Genomic DNA, 13946 nt, shown 5'->3' with positions numbered 1-13946 from the left:
AGAAAACACTAAAGTTTCTAAAACTATCAATGATAATGTCTGTGAGTATAACAGAACTGATTTGGCAGGCGAAACTCAGAGGAAAATCCATCCAGGAAATGTTTTTTTGAGGTCATTGGACTTTCCAATGCTTTTCTATGGGAAAGCCTAATTATTAGGACACAGATTGCAGTTCCTATGGCTTCCACTAGATGTCAACAGTCTTTAGAAAATGTTCAATGTTTTTTTTTATTTAAATGAAGAAGTACTCGTATTCTTTCTAATTGTCACTCAGAAGGACTCTAGTCTTTTGGTGCGCGTGAATGAGTGCGCGTTCCTCGTTGTTTTTCTCCGGTATTGAAAACAGTTTTTTCCGTCTTAAATTTTATAGATTATTTACATATTAGGGTACCTGAGGTTGGATTAGAAACGTTGTTTGAAATGTTTGGACCAAGTTGACAGGTTACTTTTTACATTCCTTTGTAGGCATGTTGGGCGAGTTGGAACAGGTGTATTTCTGAATCAAACGCACCAAATAAACTGACATTTTTGGAATATAAAGAAGGACTTTATCAAATAAAACGACCATTCATTGTGTAACTGGGACCTTTGGGATTGCAAAAAGATGAAGATATTCAAAGGTAAGCAATTTATTTTATCGTTATTTCTGACTTTCATGGTGCCACTGCTTCGTTGGAAATGTTTGTGACGCGCTCCGGTGAGGGCGCGCACTTGGTTATTTATCTCCAGTATTGAATATACTATTTTCAGTCTTAAATTTGATCTTTTATGTACATATTAGGGTACCTGAGGATTGATTAGGAACATTATTTGACATGTTTGGACCAAGTTTATTGGTAATGTTTGGGATTAATTTTGTATGCATTTTGAACGAGGGGAAACAGGTGGATTATTGAATGAAGCACGCCAAATAAACATACTTTTTTGGGATATAAAGGACTTTATCGAACAAAAGGATCATTTGTTATGTAACAGGGACCCTTGTGATTGCAACCAGATGAAGATCTTCAAACGTAAGGGATCTATTTTATCGCTATTTCTGACTTTCGCGACGCATCTGCTTTCTTGGAAAATGTTAATGCTTTTGTACGCGGGGCGCTGTCCTCAGAAAATCGCATGGTATGCTTTCGCCGTAAAGCCTTTTTGAAATCTGACAAAGTGGCTGGATTAACAAGAAGTTAAGCTTTTAAATGATGTAAGATACTTCTATCTTCATGAATGTTTAATATTACGAATTTAGTATATTTGAATTTCGCGCCCTGCAATTTCACCGGATGTTGTCGAGGTGGGACTCTAGCGGCATGTCTATCCCTTAAACAACAAACACCACCAAACCCCTGGTGGAGTGGGCGCGTACACCGTTAGGTAACCCTTGCCCCTTGCTGCTGTATGCCCAGGAGGTGGGAGAGACCCTGCTTAGGGAGCGCCCTGCCGCAACTTGGATTAGCATGACAGACAAAAAGCTGGTCACATAACCGGATATCCTGGGTCCTTTCAATGTACAGTACCAGTCAAAAAATTTGGACACCTACTCATTCAACGTTTTTTCTTTATTTGTACTATTTTCTACATTGTAGAATAATAGTGAAGACATCAAAAGGATGATATAACACATATTGTATCATGTAGTAACCAAAAAAGGGTTAAACAAATCAAAATATATTTTATATTTGAGAATCTTCAAAGTAGCCACCCTTTTCCTTGATGACAGCTTTGCACACTCTTGGCATTCTCTCAAATCCAGAGGCTCCAGTCTGACCAGTCTGAGACAAGGTACACCTTTCAGGAACCCCATAACCCCAGGGACGGGCCCCAGGTGAGGCTCCATCAATTCCCACATGACACGCTGAGATAGCAGCCAAGTACAGTTATAACGTGGAGAATGCCTGCCCCTGCTTGAAAGGCTCCTGTAGGAACATAAGGATGTACCTCACAGAGCACTGAAAAGAAACAAGTCCTTTATCTTGGCATCAGAGTTCAAACACATGCATTCAGCCATCTCGGGGAGGGCACCCTTGCTCACTGAACGGTGGCAATAACATTTGGCGGTAAACCTCTAGCCATCAGATTGGCCCTCTCAGGGGCCAGGCCCATAGGAACCAAATCTCCGGCCTTGCTTGCCAAACCTGCCCATGTGCCTGGGAGTTGCCACTTGTCCCCACCTAAAAGACGAATGATCTTGGCGAATCAAGGCTGCCTGGGTCAATGGGGAATCACAAGAGTCAATGATAAGCCCTCCCGGTGCAGCCTCTCCAACGTGGGCTGAATCAGAACCACTGGCAGAAATGTGTAAAGGAGGGTCAGAGGCCACTGGCGCACCAGAGCGTCTGTTCCCAACGGGGAACTCGGGATCCTCATCGAGACAAATAGATAACATTGTGCATTTTCTCCCAGTGCATATAGATCTACAATTGCCCTGACGAAAATGTCCCATACCTGGGAGACCTGAGAGAGAGGGTCCCACCTGGATAAAATAGCTGCACCCGAGTTGAGGCAACCGGGGATATGTGCCGCCCAAAGTGAAAGCATGTACGCACTGCTCCACAGCAATAGGAAATGAGCCAAGTTTAGGACGGAGAGAGAGTGTCTCCCCATCCATTGATGTATGCCACCACTGACATATTGTCGGTTCTGATCAGCACAAGCTGGATCAAGTTGCCTCCGAATAGCGCACACCACCCTTGGGGGGGATGAGTCAGTTGTTATCACCTTACAGGATAGAACTCAGCCGTTGGGAGGCCCCTGAGAATAGCAAAGGGTCCCACCACTGGGCCATGGCCCGTAGGCCTGACAGTGACACCCGAAGCGACCGCCTTATGCTGCAAGACTGTAATTAAGAAACTTATGAGGACCATACAAACTTCAGCACACAAGGTCCAGGGGGTGAGCACGCTCTACCACTAAGGGACAGTTTAGCTGGGGTAGTGTAAGACAGTCTAAATTGTTTGTTTTAGAAGCGTGAATTGTTCCTGTCCACACCGAGGTGAAGAGCAGAATAAATTGAAGGAATGAATTCGAGCCTCACGCTTATCACCTGTGGAAGGTGGGGCTTCCAGCAAGGCATGGATTTCATTGGCCTTGTCAGGTGTGAAATTATGTTGAACAAACGTGGAAAAGACGTTGAATTAATGTCTGTGTCCAGTGGAATTATTTGATATGACTAATGATGAAACCCAAAACACAATATGGAGGGTCATTAACCCAAGATTTAACAGACACAACTTGCAACCACATCTATATACACTGAACAAATATATAAACACAACATGTAAAGTCTTGGTCCCATGTTTCATGAGCTGAAATTAAAGATCCCAGAAATGTTCCATACGCACAAAAAGCATATTTCTAAAAGAAATGTTGCACAAATTTGTTTACATCCCTGTTAATGAGCATTTCTCCTTTGCCAAGACAATCCATCCACCTGACAGGTGGCACATAAAGAATATCTGATTAAACATTATGGTCATTACACAGGTACACCTTGTGCTGGGGACAATAAAAGGCCATTCTAAAATGTGCAGTATTGTCACACAACACAATGCCACCAATGTCTCAAGTTTTGAGGAAGCTTGCAATTGACATGCTGACTGGAGGAATGTCCATCCGAGCACTTGCCAGACAATTGAATGTTAATTTCTCTACCATAAACCTCCTTCAATGTCATTTTAGAGAATTTGGCAGTACGTCCAACTGGCCTCACAACCGCAGACCACGTTTATGGCGTCTGTGGGTGAGTGATTTGCTGATGTCAACATTGTGAACAGAGTGCCCCATGGTATGGTATGGGCAGGCATAAGCTACGAACAATAATGTAATTGTGTTTTTCTCGATGGCAATTTGAATGAACAGAGATACCGTGACGGGATCCTGAGGCCCATTGCCGTGCCATTCATCCGCCACCATCACCTCGTTTCAGCATGACAACGCTCTGCCACATGTCGCAAGGATCTGTACATAATTCCTGGATGCTAAAAATGTCCCAGCTTTTCTATGGCCTGCATACTCACTAGACATGTCACCCATTGAGAATGTTTGGGATGCTTTGGATCAACGTGTAAGACAGTGTGTTCCAGTTCCCGCCAATATCCAGCAAATTCGCACAGCCATTGAAGAGGAGTGGGACAACATTCCACAGGCCACAATCAACAGCCTGATCAACTATACGAAGGAGATGTGTTGTGCTGCAATAGGCAAATGGTGTTCACACCAGATACTGACTGGTTTTCTGATCCACCTTTTTTTAAGGTATCTGTGACCAACAGATACATATCTGTATTCCCAGTTGTGAAATCCATAGATTATGGCCTAATGAATTCGTTTCAATTGACTGATTTCCTTATATTAATTGTAACTCAGAAAAATCTTTGAAATGGATGCATACTGCGTTTTTATTTTAGTTTATTGTAAATATGCCACTGCATTATAGACTAATTCAACTGTTTAGCATTGGCACCGCACTTCACTGCAGCCTTTAGAGTAAAAGGAAAAAAACAACAACAGCAAATCACCCAGGACTGAAAATACCAGCTAAGACTGAGATAAAAATAGCTGGGACTTTTGACACGGAAACTCTCTCATGCAGAGGATATGTCGGCTCAGACTCAAACACAGATCATAAGAATGTACTGTATATGCCCTGGAAGCCATGTGCTCATGAAAATGATTAATGTGGTGGAGCAGTGTGTGGCATTACAAGGGCCATACTGTATGTTTATGGTCATGCTCGCCTCGCTCAGATAGTAATTAGCATGTTGTCAGTGTTGAATACAATATATCAGTGGTGTTCAGGTGTTTTAAATGGGGGTTGGTCTTTAACTGTGGTGTTATGTGAGTTGATGAGATGCTGCTGCAGTCAGAACAGAACAGAGGACACTAGAGGCTTATCCCACAGGGAGATATGTGGCATCTGAAAAACAAGTTGTCAGCAACGGTTACAGTGGGATGCTCCATCCCGCACCTCCCGCATTCCAAAAGAAAGGAAAACCTGCTAGGATTTGCAAGTTCAAAACAGCATGGGGAAAGACAAGGCCTTTGGGGATTCCTCTTTGCATACTCTTGGTGTTTCACTATGACTGAGATATGTCACCAGCTCCACCACATTAATCATTTTCTCACTGAGATGCCCAGCTGGAGTAAAACCTATTCTGATTAGAAGATGTCTCATTCAAGCCACAGTTGAATACAGAATACAACCTGTTAGAGAAATCAATCTAGGTTACGTAAAGCAGAAAAATAAGAGTAAAAAGCACAGACACGAATTGAACGATTGAATTGCTTTTCTATTTCTGGTTGCCCAGAGGCTACAGCGATAGCTGTTACATCTCACATGAACGCTGGCATTATGGCTTCAGTCTTTGTTCTACCCTGTTGGCATGGCAACCCAGTCAAGCCTGCACTCTCATCAAAGACAGTCTGTTTGTGTTTGGGAATGTGTGTGCACGTTTGCATGTATGTGTGTGTGTGTGTGTGTGTGTGTGTGTGTGTGTGTGTGTGTGTGTGTGTGTGTGTGTGTGTGTGTGTGTGTGTGTGTGTAAACAGAAGTGTATTGTACTGCATGTGTGTTTGTGTGTAGGTGTCTATGAGTGTGGGTCTGTGTGTGAATGCCCTACAATATGTAATGATTAGTACACAACTGTGGACTCCAATATGTATTTTGGCATATAAGGTATCCATTATGCCACACAGAGAAATGGGGATTGCTTTAGAGTAAGGGGGTGCATACCTGGATCTATGTGGGGGCAAAAGGGGGCTTAGCCCCCTCAGTTGAGATTTGTGCAACCACAGTTTAACTTTTATGTCCCTATATAAAAATAACAAAAAAGTTCAAATGATGGAGTGACAAGTTGGTGCAAAATCTGTATCTCCACTGCGCTGTGTCAACACAATGAACAGAGCGTGTCGCAGTGTGTGGGGGGTTATGTTAGCTGGTAATTGCTGGCTTTTGGCTGATCAAATAAATAAAAAGCAGATAAAATTGTAGCAAGCCAAATTGTCCGCTTCTGCCCTTCTGCTGAGGAGAGAGAGAGAATGCGAGAGAGGAGCATTACAACTTCCAAGTCGCGCAGCTGTCTAAGGCACAGCGTCTCAGCGTCCGCTACAGACACCCAGGTTCAAGTACAGACTGCGTTTCTATCAAACTAAGTGCCTTACTATGTTACTGTATTATAGTTTCTGTATGTTGTGTTATACTGTAGGTATGGAGCATAATATATTTGTGTATATTCCTTATAACCGTGGACACGCAAGGTAACTTTACAATAAGAACATAGCTAAGCAACTATTTTAAAGATAGGGTGAACTAACGTTAGTGTTGGCTTGCTAACGCGTTAATCTTTCCTCAAGGTAACCATGTCGGATACTCGGCGGCGTGTGAAAGTATACACGCTGAATGAAGACCGACTGTGGGTTGACAGGGGCACAGGACATGTCTCGTCTACCTTTGACGAACGACTGAAGGGAATATCATTACTAGTTCGTGCCGAATCCGATGGCTCACTTCTTCTGGAGTCTAAAATTAGCCCAAATACTGCATATCAAAAACAACAAGATACTCTGTATAACCTTTATGGTGTTATATTCAATCGTGCTTCTGTAGCTAGCAACATTCTTCTATTTGCTCTGAAAAACAATGCTAATTGCATCAGAGAAGTATTGGCTTGTTGTATTTCAAAGTTACTCTGTCCTTACGACTCCTGAGAGGCCCAGCTGTCTAAGGCACAGCATCTCAGTGCTGGTTCAAATCCAGGCTGTGTTTCTATCAAAGTAGTGTCTTATTCTGTTAATAGTTTCTGTATGTGATTTGCATGTGAACTGTACGTCCAATTACAAAATAATCCCTTGTTCCCTCTCACTATGTGGCCATTGAGGGTTGCTTTGATCAGATGGAAAAATATCTTCTTATACCACTTGGTTGTTTTCTGAGTGCATTCCACAAAGCTGTTTATCATGTCCGCCTTAACCACTGCCCCCATGTTGAGGTTATAGTCAAGTACACAGTCTGGTATGATTTTTCTCTCTCCCGTCAGGTGGTCCACCTTCCCTGTGGCCGACATGATTGCTGTATGGACAGTGGAGAGGATATGGATGTCTCGTTTGTCATGCCACTTTACTGCCAGCTGTTGACATTTCTTATTTTGTATAATGGGTCATTTGGATGGCAGTAGCATTGTTGATGAAATGCAGTCATCACAGCAGAATTAGGAAGCATTCTTGAGAAAAGAGGGTGGCGAAGAAGGGAGTTGCAAACATAGGATCTGTGCTTCAGTATTCTCTTAGGGAGTTCTTCTTCACTATCCCCATGAGAAGGACTGTCACCAGGAAGGTATACATTTCACTAATTGTGGTTGTCCCCCCAACTCCTGGCTCTCTCTTCTCCTGTAGCTCCAAGGAATAGTGATTGGTCTCTACTATGTCTCCCACCAGCTCCTCTGTCAGAAACAACTTGAAGCACTCTGCCTCAGATGGAAATGGCAAGGGGCGTTGCACTCCAAACTGGGACTCATCAAAGCAAACAGCAGGGCCAGGAGGGGTGAAATGGCTGGCAGTTTCCAGCTATCACAGAACTCCTGTACTTCATCCACTGTCGGTCTGCCTCCATCACCACCAGCATCTTCAAAGGGAACTGGGACTTTTTCAGTGGACAAGGGGTCCTCACATTCAGGGTTGTCAGTGGCTGGGGGAAGCTCCTCACTGTCACTGTCAGAATCTGAGTCCTGACTTAAAACATCTCCAGAATTTCCACATTTGTGAGTTGTCTCCTTTTGAAAAACATTGCTAATGCTACAGCTTTGCTCACTAGCTACATACATAAACAACAACACTGAATAGCTCAGAGTGAGTGTACCTGTTTCGCTGGGGCCTGCTTCTGTGTTGAGTGAGCCACTCTCTCTCTCTCCTTTCCTGGGGGCAAATTGCTCCTGGAGAAAGAAAAGTGTTCTGATTGTATAGCATTTTAAAATCCAATTGCTGGGAAAAAATAGCTATCCTGTTGTCACAGATGGAGAGAGGATGTTCTCACCTTTCTTTAGGTATACTTTTTATTTCTCAACTCAATTTGATTTATTTATTTTGTATTTATTTCACCTTTATTTAACCAGGTAGGCTAGTTGAGAACAAGTTCTCATTTGCAACTGCGACCTGGCCAAGATAAAGCATAGCAGTATGAGCAGACAACACAGAGTTACACATGGAGTAAACAATTAACAAGTCAATAACACAGTAGAAAACAAAGGGGGAGTCTATATACAATGTGTGCAAAAGGCATGAGGAGGTAGGCGAATAATTACAATTTTGCAGATTAACACTGGAGTGATAAATGATCAGATGGTCATGTACAGGTAGAGATATTGGTGTGCAAAAGAGCAGAAAAGTAAATCAATAAAAACAGTATGGGGATGAGGTAGGTGAAAATGGGTGGGCTATTTACCAATAGACTATGTACAGCTGCAGCGATCGGTTAGCTGCTCAGATAGCTGATGTTTGAAGTTGGTGAGGGAGATAAAAGTCTCCAACAATGATGAGCTCAATAGCAACTATTTTACAAAGATATTTGATATGACTGAGATATGGGGCATGCAAAATGCCCACCATTGCGAGTTCATTGTCCTCATTTGGACATTAAATGTACTTTGATTAGTACATGGCTACTATGAGTGGGTATTATCTTTAGAGTTAGTGATCTAGCTAATGTGTTTTGAATTTCCATTTACTTAGGTGGTGAATTAGCCCCAAATATATTAGCCTATTATATTAGAGCAAATACAGATGCTGGCAAATGTATCTCTATTTGAAAGTTAAAAAAAAATATATATATATATTTTTTTAAACAAAAAATATCTAACAGTATAATTAGCATAATTGTCTATCCAAAATCATAACATTCACTGGATAATTTGCACTTTAAAATATGATGAATTACTTCACACAATTATGAAATAACATATTTCTTCAATACCTTCTCAGTGGTCTGTTACACTTTTTAATAAAGCACTGTGAATGACTTCGTAAGATGATAGGCCTACTAATGTTTTCTATTGCATGATGCTGCACCAAAAAATTGGTGCGACCAAATTATGGGCTGGTGCCACCAACTGAAAATTGTTAGTCTGGAGCCCTGGAGATGAGAAGAATGTTGGAGCAGCCAAACCAGGCTACTGTGCAACTCGCTATTCAGGTAGGATGACATTTTGAAACTTTAATTTATAGATTTTCTGGTATTTATAGTCATTTGTTTTATCATTATTGTATACCATTGTTATTATTGTAGGGCTATTTAATAATCCAAACCAGTTCTTTGTTGTGTTGAGACATTTCTGTTGGCTGAATTGTTTGATCTGGGTTTTTTTTTATAGTTTGATCCGTATTTAGTTTAAGATGGGTTATAAGTAGGTCTGTTGTAAAATAAATATCATGAGTCTATTGCTGTCATTTTTGCAAACACAACATTACAGTTGGAATTAAGTTCCAACTGTAATGTTGTGTTTGCAGCAATATAATATCCTGCTCTTATTTTCCCTATAAACAATGGCTTGACTTACTTTTTATATTACCCTAGTAAAGTTTAAAACATTTTGTGAAGGTTTGGTGTGGCTATTAGCCTATTATTCTACAGTCCTATGGTATGAAGGCAGTGTGCAAAGGGTCCTCCAAATCACTCTGACAGCTCTGACTGTTGAACTTGAGGTGTGGAAGAATGTTTTAGGCCTTCCAGAATAACAAACAATATCGCCAACCCCCTGAATGCCATTATCTGTATAGCAGATGCAGTAGCCTATCTGACAAGTATGAAGAAATTCATGTCAGTGTCAGTAGCATGCTGCCGGCGTATCTCTATCTCTCTCTCTGGGGCTAGGCCTTAGCTTCTCTTCCTTTATATACAGTGTGTTTGGAAATTCATTTTGTTACGTTACAGCCTAATTCAAAAATGTATTAAATAGATGTTTCCCCTCAATACCCCATAATGACAAAGCAAAAATGTTTTTTCTTAATTTTAGCAAATTAATAAAAAAAAAAATGTATATCACATTTGCATAAGTATTCTGACCCTTTACTCACGAGGTGAGATCTTGCATGGAGCACCAGGCCGAGGGAGATTGACAGTTATTTTGTGTTTCTTCCATTTGCGAATAATCGCACCAACTGTTGTCACCTTCTCACCAAGCTGCTTGGCGATGGTCTTGTAGCCCATTCCAGCCTTGTGTAGGTCTACAATCTTGTCCCTGACATCCTTGGAGAGCTCTTTGGTCTTGGCCATGGTGGAGAGTTTGGAATCTGATTGATTGATTGCTTCTGTGGACAGGTGTCTTTTATACAGGTAACAAACTGAGATTAGGAGCACTCCCTTTAAGAGTGTGCTCCTAATCTCAGCTCCTTACCTGTATAAAAGACAGCTGGGAGCCAGAAATATTTCTGATTGAGAGGGGGTCAAATACTAATTTCCCTCATTAAAATGCAAATCAATTTATAAACATTTTGACATGCGTTTTTCTGGATTTTGTTGTTGTTATTCTGTCTCTCACTGTTCAAATAAACCTACCATTAAAATTATATACTGATAATATCTTTGTCATTGGGCAAATGTACAAAAACAGCAGGGTATCAAATACTTTTTTCCCTCACTGAATACAGGCGTGTGCCTTTGCAAATCATGTATAATCAATTGAATTTACCAAAGGTGGACACCAATCAAGTTGTAGAAACATTTAAAGGATGATCAATGGAAACAGGATACACCTGGGTCTGAATACTTATGGAAATATTTTTTTTAAATACATTTGCAAAAATAAAATAAAAACCTGTTCTAACTTCATCATTATGGGGTATTGTGTCTAGATTGCCAAGGATTTTTTAAATGTAATTAATTTTAGAATAAGAATATAACGTAACAAAATGTGGAAAAAAAGTCAAGGGGTCTGAATATTTTCTGAAGGCACTGCACAGTACCAGTCAAAAGTTTGGACACAACTACTCATTCAAGGGTTTTTCTTTATTTTTTTACTATTTTCTACATTGTATAATAATAGTGTAGACATCAACACAATGAAATAACACATATGGAATCATGTAGTAAGCAAAAAAGTGTTAAACAAATCAAAATATATTTTAGATTTTAGATTCTTCAAAGTAGCCACCCTTTACCTTGATGACAGATTTGCATTCTCTTGGTATTCTCTCTACCAGCTTCACCTGGAATGCTTTTCCAACAGTCTTGAAGGAGTTCCCACATATGCTGAGCACTTGTTGGCTGCTTTTTTTTCATGCTGCGGTCCAACTCATCCCAAACCATCTAAATTTGGTTGAGGTCGGGTGATTGTGGTGGCCAGGTGATCTGACGAAGTTCTCCATCACTCTCCTTCTTGGTCAAATAGCCCTTACACAGCCTGGAGGTGTGTTGGGACATTGTCCTGTTGAAAAACAAATGATAGTCCCACTAATACTGTGGTAGCCATGCTGGTTAAGTGTCCCTTGAATTCAAAATAAATCACAGACAGTGTCACCAGCAAAGCACCACCACACCATCTCACCTCCTCCTCCATTCCACACATTAACCCAAGGCACACCTGTTAATTCAAATGCATTCCAGGTAACTTCCTCATGAAGCTGGTTGAGAGAATGCCAAGAGTGTGCAAAGCTGTCATCAAGGCAAAGAGTGGCTTCTTTGAAGAATCTCAATTTGTTTAACACTTTTTTGGTTACTACATGATTCCATATGTGTTATTTCATAGTTTTGACATCTTCCTTATTATTCTACAATGTAGAAAATAGTAAAAATAAAGAAAAACCCTTGAATGAGTAGTTGTGTCCGAACGTTTGACTGGTACTGTATGTACACTGCTCAAAAAAATAAAGGGAACACTAAAATACCACATCCTAGATCTGAATAAATGAAATGTTCTTATTAAATACTTTTTTCTTTACATAGTTGAATGTGCTGACAACAAAACCACACCAAAATTATCAATGGAAATCAAATTTATCAACCCATGGAGGTCTGGATTTGGAGTCACACTCAAAATTAAAGTGGAAAACCACACTACAGGCTGATCCAACTTTGATGTAATGTCCTTAACACAAGTAAAAATGAGGCTCAGTAGTGTGTGTGGCCTCCACGTGCCTGTATGACCTCCCTACAATGCCTGGGCATGCTCCTGATGAGGTGGCGGATGGTCTCCAGAGGGATCTCCTCCCAGACCTGGACTAAAGCATCCGCCAACTCCTGGACAGTCTGTGGTGCAACGTGGTGTTGGTGGATGGAGTGAGACATGTTGTCCCAGATGTGCTCAATTGGATTCAGGTCTGGGGAACGGGCGGGTCAGTCCATAGCATCAATGCCTTTCTCTTGCAGGAACTGCTGACAAACTCCAGTCACATGAGGTCTAGCATTGTCTTGCATTAGGAGGAACCCAGGGCCAACCGCACCAGCATATGGTCTCACAAGGGGTCTGAGGATCTCATCTCGGTACCTAATGGCAGTCAGGCTACCTCTGGCGAGCACATGGAGGGCTGTGCGGCCCCCCAAAGAAATGCCACCCTACACCATGACTGACCCACCGCCAAACCGGTCATGCTCTCCAAGGCGTCTCCAGACTCCGTCACGTCTGTCACATGTGCTCAGTGTGAACCTGCTTTCATCTGTGAAGAGCACAGGGTGCCAGTGGTGAATTTGCCAATCTTGGTGTTCTCTGGCGAATTCCAAACGTCCTGCACGGTGTTGGGCTGTAAGCACAACCCCCACCTGTGGACGTCGGGCCCTCATACCACCCTCATGGAGTCTGTTTCTGACCGTTTGAGCAGACACATGCACATTTGTGGCCTGCTGGAGGTCATTTTGCAGGGCTCTGGCAGTGCTCCTCCTGCTCCTCCTTGCACAAAGGTGGAGGTAGCGGTCCTGCTGCTGGGTTGTTGCCATCCTACGGCCTCCTCCACCTCTCCTGATGTACTGGCCTGTCTCCTGCTAGCGCCTCCATGCTCTGGACACTACGCTGACAGCAAACCTTCTTGCCACAGCTCGCATTGATGTTCCATCCTGGATGAGCTGCACTACCTGAGACACTTGTGTGGGTTGTAGACTCCGTCTCATGCTACCACTAGAGTGAAATTACCGCCAGCATTCAAAATTGACCAAAACATCAGCCAGGAAGCATAGGAACTGAGAAGTGGTCTGTGGTCACCACCTGCAGAACCACTCCTTTATTGGGGGTGTCTTGCTAATTGCCTATAATTTCCACCTGTTGTCTATTCCATTTGCACAACAGCATGTGAAATTTATTGTCAATCAGTGTTGCTTCCTATGTGGACAGTTTGATTTCACAGAAGTGTGATTGATTTGGAGTTACATTGTGTTGTTTAAGTGTTCCCTTCATTTTTTTGAGCAGTGTATTTTTTAAATACTAATACAGTGGACTCCTAAGCATATGCATGTCATGCCCTGATGCATTTAGTGCTCAAAACAGCTGAACCGTGAGTTGGACAATTGTTATTTTAGGAAAGTAAAAACCAACAGTAGGCTATAAAGTTTTGGCAAATTCTTCAGATTGAAACACAAAAAATTGTGTTTTTGAAATTAGTTATAGGTTGTTTTTAAGGACATGTAAATGTGGCTCTTCTGAAAAGGTAAGAAGCAATCTAGCTGATTGTTTTTTAATCAAAACTTTGCTTTAGTTTTTAGGGCGACGTACATGGTGCTGATAGAGCACAGTGGAGAATTCACATGAACCTGTCACTTCTTGGTCAAAAGCATTTTAACTTTTATGTTGATTATGGTATAGCTTGATATAAAAAAAAACCCACCTGGATACCCCTACCCCGGTGAACAGCCCTGCGCTCCCCACAGCAACTCGCCCAAACCTCTCTCACTTCTCCTTCAACCAAATCCAGATAGCTGATGTTCTGAAAGAGCTGCAAAATCTGTACCCCTACAAATCAGCCGGGCTAGACAATCTGGACCC

General features: G+C 41.8%; 1 protein-coding gene across 1 annotated transcript in view; it reads right to left on the bottom strand.

The window, feature by feature from the left end:
• The window catches only part of LOC110521590 (calcium-activated potassium channel subunit beta-2-like), a 60887-nt gene that overhangs the window by 36737 nt on the left and 10204 nt on the right, over nucleotides 1–13946 (bottom strand). The window lies entirely within an intron of this gene.

The sequence above is a fragment of the Oncorhynchus mykiss genome, chromosome 4, assembly GCF_057628025.1.
Source record: "Oncorhynchus mykiss isolate SJ-2025 chromosome 4, ASM5762802v1, whole genome shotgun sequence".
Classification (NCBI taxonomy): domain Eukaryota; kingdom Metazoa; phylum Chordata; class Actinopteri; order Salmoniformes; family Salmonidae; genus Oncorhynchus; species Oncorhynchus mykiss.
Note: the sequence above shows the minus strand (reverse complement) of the source record. Positions and strands in the feature narration are given on the sequence as shown.